This window comes from Cucurbita pepo, chromosome 10 (genome assembly GCF_057944985.1).
Source record: "Cucurbita pepo subsp. pepo isolate OVF chromosome 10, ASM5794498v1, whole genome shotgun sequence".
NCBI lineage: Eukaryota > Viridiplantae > Streptophyta > Magnoliopsida > Cucurbitales > Cucurbitaceae > Cucurbita > Cucurbita pepo.
The window spans coordinates 16,623,770-16,634,046 of NC_141807.1; the positions used below are offsets into that span (position 1 = coordinate 16,623,770).

The following is a 10,277-nucleotide window of genomic DNA, read 5'->3' on the forward strand; positions in this document are numbered from 1 at the left end:
ATACCACATCAAGCCCCAAGCACTTCGGCCCCTGAGAATACCACATCAAGCCCCTGAGAATACCACATCAAGCCCCAAGCACTTCGGCCCCTGAGAATACCACATCAAGCCCCAAGCACTTCGGCCCCTGAGAATACCACATCAAGCCCCAAGCACTTCGGCCCCTGAGAATACCACATCAAGCCCCTGAGAATACCACATCAAGCCCCAAGCACTTCGGCCTGAGAATACCACATCAAGCCCCTGAGAATACCACATCAAGCCCCAAGCACTTCGGCCCCTGAGAATACCACATCAAGCCCCTGAGAATACCACATCAAGGTGACAGCCGACTGCCTTCCTGACCTATTTGACGACAGCGGATAACATAATGGGATAACATAATGAGAAGTTCCTAGAAAGAAACTTGAGACCTCTCTAACTTGAGAGATGTTGAATTGTATTCTCTGAGGCTCATCTTCTAAGAAATGAAGATAGGGGCATTCCGAGAATTGAACTCGAGACCTCTCGCACCCTAAGCGAGAATCATACCACTAGACCAAATACCCTTTCTAAAAAAATGCAACATTTTTAACTCCTACTCAATATATTTTTTTCTCTCAAGTTTGAAATCTATTTTTTTGAGCGGTTGTTGGACTATAAAACAAAAAGTTGATGATCTAGTATTTTACTTGTAAGTAAGGCATGTAATATTGAATTGTTCTAATATGCAAGTGTTATCAAATAAACTACAACCCAACAAATGAATCAAACTAATCAGTTTGGGTTGGGTTGGATTTATTCGGCTCAGTTCATCAGTTTGTTTGATTTAATTTTTCTATTTTTCTTCGTATGACAAGAAAATGAAGTTGTATTGAATGTACCATAGTTTGATTTATGACAAACTCATATGAAATATAATTGCATTAATAGTACTAAGAGTTGGAGTCTATAAACATTTCATGAACTTAAGTGCAACTCATGCTTCATTAAAGACGAGATAAACTTTAGTTAAGTAACTAGAACTTTAAATTACTTCATGTGGAGCTTCAATTACTCTATTTAAGCTACTATCTTTAGGATTTACTAATTGGACACGAGTTCTTGGATTTAGGGGATTGTTTTATGTAATTTTCAACTACAACTTATGTTTTCAAATTTTTAGGTCATAATTTAGGTAGTGGTTGTATATTATGGATGAACACTAGAGTTTCTATCCCGTTCACCACAACTACTCTAGTTTTTGTTTGAAGGCTATAATTGCATCTATGTTGTATGGCAATAAAGTTTGTTTGGATGAAATTTTAGTTAAAGTTGCATATTTTACTTCTTGCTAGTAAAAAATTTGTTTCTTTGCATAATATGAATTTAGTTGCAGAGTTATTAGGAATAAGATGGAGAAAGAAAATTTCTTTAAAATGATAAACAGACCCAAGTTCATATTTGTTGTTGTCTAATTGTGATTTTACAAAAAAGCTTAAGTAATATGAAATATCAAGAATATATCCTACACGTCATTCAAGATGACAATAAATGGAGTTAAATTGAACGCAGTTTTAGTTTCATGTTTAGTAGGTTCAAGATGAAGCATAATTGTATTAATGATATTAAAGAGAAATTCGTGTTTTATTAGAAGAGACCAACTTCATTTAAGGTATTAGGAGTTTAATCTACTTCCATTGTAATTTCAATCACTCCACAATGATTACAAATTTAGGGTTGGCTAATTGGACATTAATTATCAACTTTAGGTTATAATTTAGGTAATAGCCATTATAATGTTAATGAGCATAAGAGTTACAATTCTTCCATGGACCATATGTGTTATAGTTAAATGAATATATATACATTATGTATGTTGAGGTTTGGGTAAAGCACAAAGTAGTAAGGAATACCATTGTCAACTCTAGAGCCACCCACAACTCATGATGGAGACCGATGCAAAATAGTTTAACATCCTTTGGCATCAAGATACAGGAAAGATGAACGCCGTCAACTTGGAAGCTTTACCTGTCTTAAGAGTCACAATGAGAACTCTAATCAAGCTGGAGTCTTGGACTAGGCAAATTGCTTAGTGATAGTTGAAATGGATGACTTCAATGTCGTGTCAGGAATGAACATCCTGCTGAAACACAAAGTCATTTACATGCCCCTAGCAAAATGTCTAGTAGTAATGGAGTCTAACCCGACGATCATTCAGAAAAACATCCATCAACCAAAAGGGTTGAAAATGATGTCGATACTACAGTTGAGAAAGAATCATAGCCATGATGAATCTATGCTTGCTGCTATTGTTGTAATTGAAAAGGGGAGCTCGAGTGAGTCAACCTCAATAGAAACCTTGTTGCCACTACATGAAACAAACCACTGAAGTAACACATGTTCACACAGAAATATCATCTAGATGGATGAAGAGAAGGGTCAGTCGGAAGCGTCAACCACAATAATTTCAAGAAAAATAAAGAGTTCATATAAGTTAAGTTCAGATAAACTTCGAGTTCAAAGCAACAAGAACCAAAAACTTGTGTGAAAATACTATGGACTAGTTAAAGTTATCCATAAGATTATGAAGACATCATATAGAATCCAATTGCTCTTATGGATGCGGACTAATCTTGTTGTTCACGTTAGTAACTTGAAACGTTATTATTTCAACCGATAAGACATCAAGCAGAAGTAGGTGGTATGACGTCATACAAATAAGAAAAAGTTTCAAGTGAAGAAAGTAGGAAAGACACGAACAGAGAAGACATGAAGACTCAACAAATCGAGAAGTGATTTTCAACAGCATCTAGTAGGTTGGAAGAGACTCATCATTATGAGATCAGCTGGAAGCGCATTGAGAGACCTAAAGTCAGCCTCATCCAATAAATTGTGTGCGGGCAGATGTCACAGTCATGATTGCCCAAGTCGTGTTGCTTGTGGTTGCATGTTGCATGTCTCAGCCATTCTTGTAAACGATTTATTGTCCAAGGCAGTTATTTGGGCAATGTTATTGTTTACCGATCATTTGGGCAACACGCCTTGAGCAATCATGATCGTCACAATTGGCTAAGACATTTGTTGTCCATATGTTATTGTTGTCCAAGAGACTCCTCATTCTGAGGTCATGATTGGCTAAGACATTTAAAGAAGTTTTACCTAAGGCAACTTCTATCACAATCCTCTTCTCGCTCTTTGAAACTTCTTTAAATGTTATTGTTCACTAGTTATTTGGGCGCATTTTTCTTAAAAGAATTGTGACGATAGATGACCTAGGTAAAACTTCTATTGGGAGATCAGTGCAATAGAGAATCTGTGTCCCTTCCCTGAAACCTTCAGCGGACAACATAACAAAGAGTTCCTAGAAAAAATATCATAGAACAATTTGAGTAATGCCTTTGAAGTTAGGCTCGAGGCTTTATCTTATCTCCCAAGAATATAGTTCATTCTCTATTCACATAGAAATTCTGCAATAGAAAGTGGTACCCTCATCTTCTCTTACAAAACTTTCTCAAGTCCTCATGGAATGATTTGAAAGTGGTACCCTCATCTTCTTTTATAAGACTACCTCGGCCTTCATGGAATGATTATGCTATGTTGATTCTTAGAGAAGGGTGTAGGAGTAAGAGTAGATGACTGTTTATGGTCCAAGTCCCGAAAAAGTAAGTCTTGATGTCAAGAAAGGAGAGGAATCCTCTTAGTTTCCAAGATTTGAAGAGAATCATACATACACAAATTTCCTTTGTTTGTTTATTTTTGTTGTTTGCTCTCTTCAATTAACATGTTATAAACACACTCGTAAATTATAATTAAATATAGTTTTTTTTTTCTTTCCAAATATCCATTTGAATTACTTCTTGGTTCAAGGTTTAAAAAACCTATTTCAAATCTTATTATATTGCATGCTTCAATTTGATATAATTGTTGGGGGCATTTTGAGAATCAAACTCGAGACATCTTGCACCCAAAGCGAGAATCATACTACTAGACCAAATGCCTTGTAGTGGATCTATCATTTTTAGTTGCTCGTCCATATCTTTTATGCGCCTCAATATTTGAAATTTATCCACATGTTTTTGTTTCAATTCTAGAAATAGAAATGATATCCATAGAAATACATAATTTTACAATGCAAATAAGAAAAACTCGTGATCAAGTTTTAGATAAAAGTAGCAAACATGTTGAAACTCATAATTTATCCACATATTTTATTTGGTAATTTTAAACTCATTATTTTTGTTTGTTCATTCCACCTAATTTGTAAAAAAAAATCATACCACTACACCAAATAGCCTTATAGTGGATCTATCATTTTTAGTTGCTCGTGTGTATATGTTTTCCGCACCTTAATATATGAAATTTATCCAACCTCAATATATGAAATTTATCCACATATTTTTATGCTTTAGAACCTACTATTATTGTCATGTTAACTTCACAGGGTCTATCACACAGTTGAAGCAGCATTGCCACTAGAGCCCATGCATTCCTTTGGAATAGATATGTTAAAAATTAGGCCCATTTGATAACTATTTTGTTTTGTTTTGTTTTTTTTTTTTTTTTTTTTTTTTTTCAAAATTATGTGTTTTATCCTTTTATAAAAAAATAAAAAATAAAAAAGAAAAGAAAGGAAAAGAAAACATTTTAATTTTAAGCAAAATTTCACACCAAACTAAGTTTTTGAAAAATATTTTTATTTATTTTTCTTTCTTTATTTTAGTTTTCCAAACATAGATTCATTTGGAGTGGCTAATTTTCAAAACTACTTCTTTACTACAGTTGAACAATATTTATATTGTAAAATGGGATTAACTTTCTTTAAGTTTATGTAGTTTCTTTTTATTACTATGTTTACTTCTATCTCATGTTACTCCATTTGTATTTACTTCGTTTTATACAAAAGTTCACCGTAATTAATAAATCCATGTGCTTAATACATTCCCTACAAAAATAAACTTGTTTGTATAAGGATAAATTACAATGAATACGCACCAAAGAAATCCAAAAAATAAGTAGAAGGTAGAGAATTTCACTCAAACACATAGTGACAAAGTGTGACTGCATGGCTCACATGCAATTCTACCACAAGAATGACATGAAACTTGCATAGATGATGCTCGGATTTTGAAGGGAAACATCTCAACTTGAGAGATCAATTTCATCCATCACAAATCTGATTTTTACATAATAATTTGTGGGTATTTATAGTCTCCTACAAAAGAAGTTAGTGGCCGGGATTTAATCTCGATCCCCTTAAATCTCCAAAAAAAAAAATGAAGTCAAGTTGACAATTCTACCATTACAAACTAACAACTCATGTAATGATGCTTGCAACTTCATTTGCTCCATGTAAATATTCACTTTTGAAGTTCCAAATGGTCCTTCCTCAATCTAATAAGCTTGTAACACATGAAATAATAGTTGAACCGAGTCTATCCAATTTTGTAGATGAAGAATGAATGCTTGTTGAATCTTCTTGGCCTTGGATCGTGTAATAGGTCCAGTTGGAATATTTGGAACACCGTGATCCTTATCATCTTCCCCCTCTTCAAAAGGATTCGTCCTCGAATCAGAAAATCATCACCTACATCAAAAGGACTCAAGTCAGCAACATTGAAAGTAGAATGTGCTGAAAATTCTCCTGGAAAATCATTTTATATGCATTGTTATTAATTCTTTCAAGGACTTGATAAGGGTCATCCCCTCTTGGATGTAACTTTGTCTTCCTTTGAGATGGGAATCACTCCTTGCGAAAATGTATCAAAAGCCAGTTACCGGGTTGAAAAATGATTTCATTCCGTCCTTTGTTAATTCTTGAAGCAACATTGAAATTTTGTTTCTCAATTGTCTCCTTTCCCTTTTTATGCAATGTTTTGATCCCATTTGCCTTACTTGTGGCTGCTTTACTCACAAAAATATTAGAATGAATAGAAATCATATCAAGACGCGTCAGTGGATTAAATCCGTAAGCAACTTCAAAAAGAGAACAATGAGTGGCAAACATTCGTCCGAAGACTTAATATTCTTACAAATAATAGCCCTAAGCAATGCTCCTAATCTTCTATTAACCACCTCAGTTTGCTCATTAATCTAAAAATGACATGTGATTATTCATTTTTTATGTTATCTGGGATGACTTAATTATGACTTAATAATAGGGAGAGCATTGTGTTTTTTATCAACTTGACTATTCAATCTAAAACATGTGATTATTGGGATGACTTAATTGGGAGAGCATTAGATTGAATATTGGAATAGGTTGACTAAGTTGCATAACTTGACTATTCAATCTAAAACATGTGATTATTCATTTTTTATGTTATCTGGAATTGCTTAGTTGGGAGAGCATTAGACTGAATATTGGAAGGTCTTGTGTTTGATCTGCATTCATCGCACCCTATAGTTTAGTTGATTATTATTTCTTTTTAAAATATAATGAATTAGTGGAAATAACTTTACTTATGAATTTTTATTTTTAATGTTAGCAGGGATAGCTCAGTTGGGAGAGTGTCAAACTAAAGTTTTGAAGGTCTCGTGTTTAATCTCCACGTTCACCGCACCTGTTTCCATTTACATAAGCTGACTATTCAATAAAAAATTAGTTATTATTTATTTTTAAAATTTCAATGAATAATGAATTAGCGGAAATACCGCACTTGGTTGCATAAGTTCATTAAGTTGCATAACTTTATTCAATCTAAAATTAGTGATTATTTCATTTTAAAATATAATGAATTAGCAGAAATACCTTTACTTATGATTTTTTTTTTTCAAATATTATCTTAAAAAATTAGTTATTATTTATTTTTAAAATTTCAATGAATAATGAATTAGTGGAAATACCGCACTTGGTTGCATAAGTTCATTAAGTTGTCTAACTTTATTCAATCTAAAATTAGTGATTATTTCATTTTAAAATATAATGAATTAGCAGAAATACCTTATGATTTTTTTTTTTTCAAATATTAGTAAAGATAACTTAGTTTTAAGAGCGTTAGACTGAAAATCTGAAAGTCACGTGTTCGATCCACGTTCACCGCACTTTATCCACGTCACATAACTTGACTCTTGACTATTCAATTTAAAATTAGTGATTATTTCTTTTCTACAAATTTATCATCCCTCACGTCACATAACTTGACTCTTGACTATTCAATTTAAAATTAGTGATTATTTCTTTTCTACAAATTTATCATCGCTCTTTTATCATTTTTCCCTTTTCTGAATCTTGAGATTCCTTCTAGATAAGGAATTACAAATCGGGAAAGATTCTTGATAATTGATAAAATGTCTTTTTTGCCCTTTTGATTTACTTTTTCCTTTCCAATCTTTTTCAAAAGGCCTTTTAACTCCTTGCAATCACTTGTTAAGGTACATGAGTGACCTGACTAAGTCCTTTGTTCTTGCTTAATCCTTTAATTTTTTTTCCTTTCTATGCTTTGGGTTTTCATGAGTGGCTTATTCTTATGGGAGATAATTTCCTTCATTTTTGGGGTGTTACATATACATACTCGTTACAAACACAAAATAAGAAGCAGACTCAAAAGAAGAACAAAAAAATACTAGATTAAAAACAGAGGTTAGTCCATGGCCCACACTCCAAAGTCCGCTCTCATCCATGACTAACTCTTAGTTACTTGAAAAAAAATGAACAACATGGAGTGAGTAAAACTTAATCGCGACCATAAGCTTCCCCTAAAATAACCAAAAGAGGTATGGGGATATTATTTCTTGTTATGTTTTCAGGATCTTATACTGATCTTGAAAGCCTTCCCCTAAAATAACCTTCAATTTTCTCCCCATGAACACAATCTTCTCCCCATCTATCTTTTTTAAACACTTTTGAAAGTTAAAGAGTAGTTTTGAAGTTTTGAAGTTTTTTTTTGGAAAATTCAACCGTATTTAAAAAAAAAAAAAATTATGAGTATTTTTTTTAGATAAAATACAAAGTTCAATTGTATTTTTATTAATTTAGATTATAATTTAAAAAAAAATACAAAGTTTTGTTGATTAAGTTAATATTAATATTATTAAAATACATAACACCACATCAAAATTAATTTATTCAGACTAAAATTAAAACTAAAAAATCAATTTATTTTAAACTTAAAAATTAATTTATTTTAAAACTAAAAAGTATACTTTGTTTCACTAAAACATCCCTTATCCCAACCATAAAGAATTTTATTCCAAGCTCTCTTCTAATAGACAAACGATTTATTAACTTCTGTTGTAAGATTTCACTTCATCAATTTAAGTAGCATTCAACTATAAATATCGAATTTTAAAGTATTCCTCGAAAAAGTAAATCTGTTGAAACTATCTATCAAAGGTATTCCATAATGAGTTTCGGAGAAGTGTTTCCTTCCATTCAAATTTCAATTAAGGATGTCAATGACAAAAAGTGCAAGAGGCTAGAAGGTTTGTAGTGGAAGAAAATAACAAGAGTTATGGACATCGTTTCGTTTACAATCTGTATCATGTGTCTTATTCATGGTTACTAAAATCTCGTTGAATTGGTGCGCCTTTCACATCAGAGACATTTGTGCCTTAAACCGAGCTCTTTGCAATAGCGAACTTATTAAAAACTCTTTGCTTGCTGCAACATTTGCTTGACATAATTGGACCAAAGGACGGTATGGACGACCATAGCTCACTGTATTTGTCTCCAATCATGAAGTGTGACGTCCAATCTTTGTGCATACCATATTCATTAACTATAACATGGCAAGAAATTTTTTATGTTTTGACTGGGCATGCCATATTCATATTCTGTTGTTCTTATATATCTTTAGTTACTTGTGATTAAAGCCAAGAAGTATAGACATGGTTTCCAACCAACCCTTCCTTTATATAGTTAGTTCGACGAATGGGTTTTTGTTATCATCTTATCGTTAACCCTTCTGCTCGATTTTGTGTTATGATATCATACAGGGAATGAGAATCGACCTTACTTGGACAAAATTATATACTGCTTGATAATTATTGTTGATAACAAAGATAAATTGAATTATAAGCATTTTAAGTTCAAAAGTAACTAATAATGTTTGATTAATCCACCACACCTAAATAGTGTGAAAGTTATCTTATTTATAATCATATAAATTAGAAGGATATGAAAATACTAATAAATGGAAATAACAATAAATGGATACCTAGGGTAATAAGGCAAATATTAGATATTTGCCTTATAATAAAATATCAAATATAATATATATGGTAAATTATAATTTATTACTAAATATCCTTAACACCCCACTGCAAGCTGAGGGTCGGATTTGAACGAACGTGAATCTTGGATCTGAAAAATTCAAAGAGGTTGATAAACACTTTTCGTGAAGATGTCAACAACCTGGTTCAGAGGAGGCGTAGAGAAACACTTTCTTGGCCATCGAAAATTGCAGAGGGATCGCCGCTCAGCGGCGATGCTGCCTTGGCTTCGGCGAGAATATGTCTAACCCATAAAGAGGGATTGTCGCTTAGTGACGATGCTGCCTTGACTTCGGCGAGAATATGTCTAACCCATGAAGAGGAATATGTCTCTAACCCATGAAGAGGAATATGTCTTACTTGGACAAAATTATATACTGTTTGATAATTATTGTTGATAACAAAGATAAATTGAATTATAAGCATTTTAAGTTCAAAAGTAATAAATTACTTGTACATTTTTACTTATAATCTTCGTATTCTTTATATAGCAATAAGGAAGGGAGGGATAGAAAAGATACTCATAATATCATTATGACTATGCCATATTTCATGAATAAAAGAGAGCAATACATCCACAAACACACACACATATATATTTCGAGAGAGAGAGTGGGCTTATTATAAGTAGAGATAGCATTCTAGTAGTTGTATTGCTTCTTGGAGACAAGGAACTCGAGAACTTCTTTAAAAGAGGAGAGCTTATGAGTAGGTGGCGATGGATATATCACATACACAAAAAGAAAGTTCTGCACCTTTGTAATAAAAGACCAAGGAATATCATCGTTATTTATAACTTCTATCACAATAATATAAATTCTACGAGGACGATGTTCTCTAGTTATACCAACCAGACCGTTCACCACACGCTTGTAGATGAAACGATGTCCACTATTCTCGTTATTCTTTTCAACTACGAACGTTCCTACATTCCGCACTACTAGGATATTGACTTCCTTAATTGGTACTAAAGCATCTATTGGAAACCCTTCCACACAGCTGATTCTAACACCTTTGGTAAATAGTTCCAAGAGACATTGTTAGGCCGATTTTGTTCACGAATACTTAAGAATTTGATTGTACTTCCACACAGCTGATTCTAACAC

At 32.8% G+C, this 10,277-nt stretch overlaps 1 non-coding gene across 1 annotated transcript; it reads right to left on the reverse strand.

Moving 5' to 3' along the window:
• Positions 1-476: 476 nt before the first annotated feature.
• On the reverse strand, positions 477-548 carry TRNAP-AGG (transfer RNA proline (anticodon AGG)). Its single transcript has one exon. It is a non-coding gene; the product is annotated as a tRNA-Pro (tRNA).
• Between the last annotated feature and the right edge of the window lie 9,729 nt (positions 549-10,277).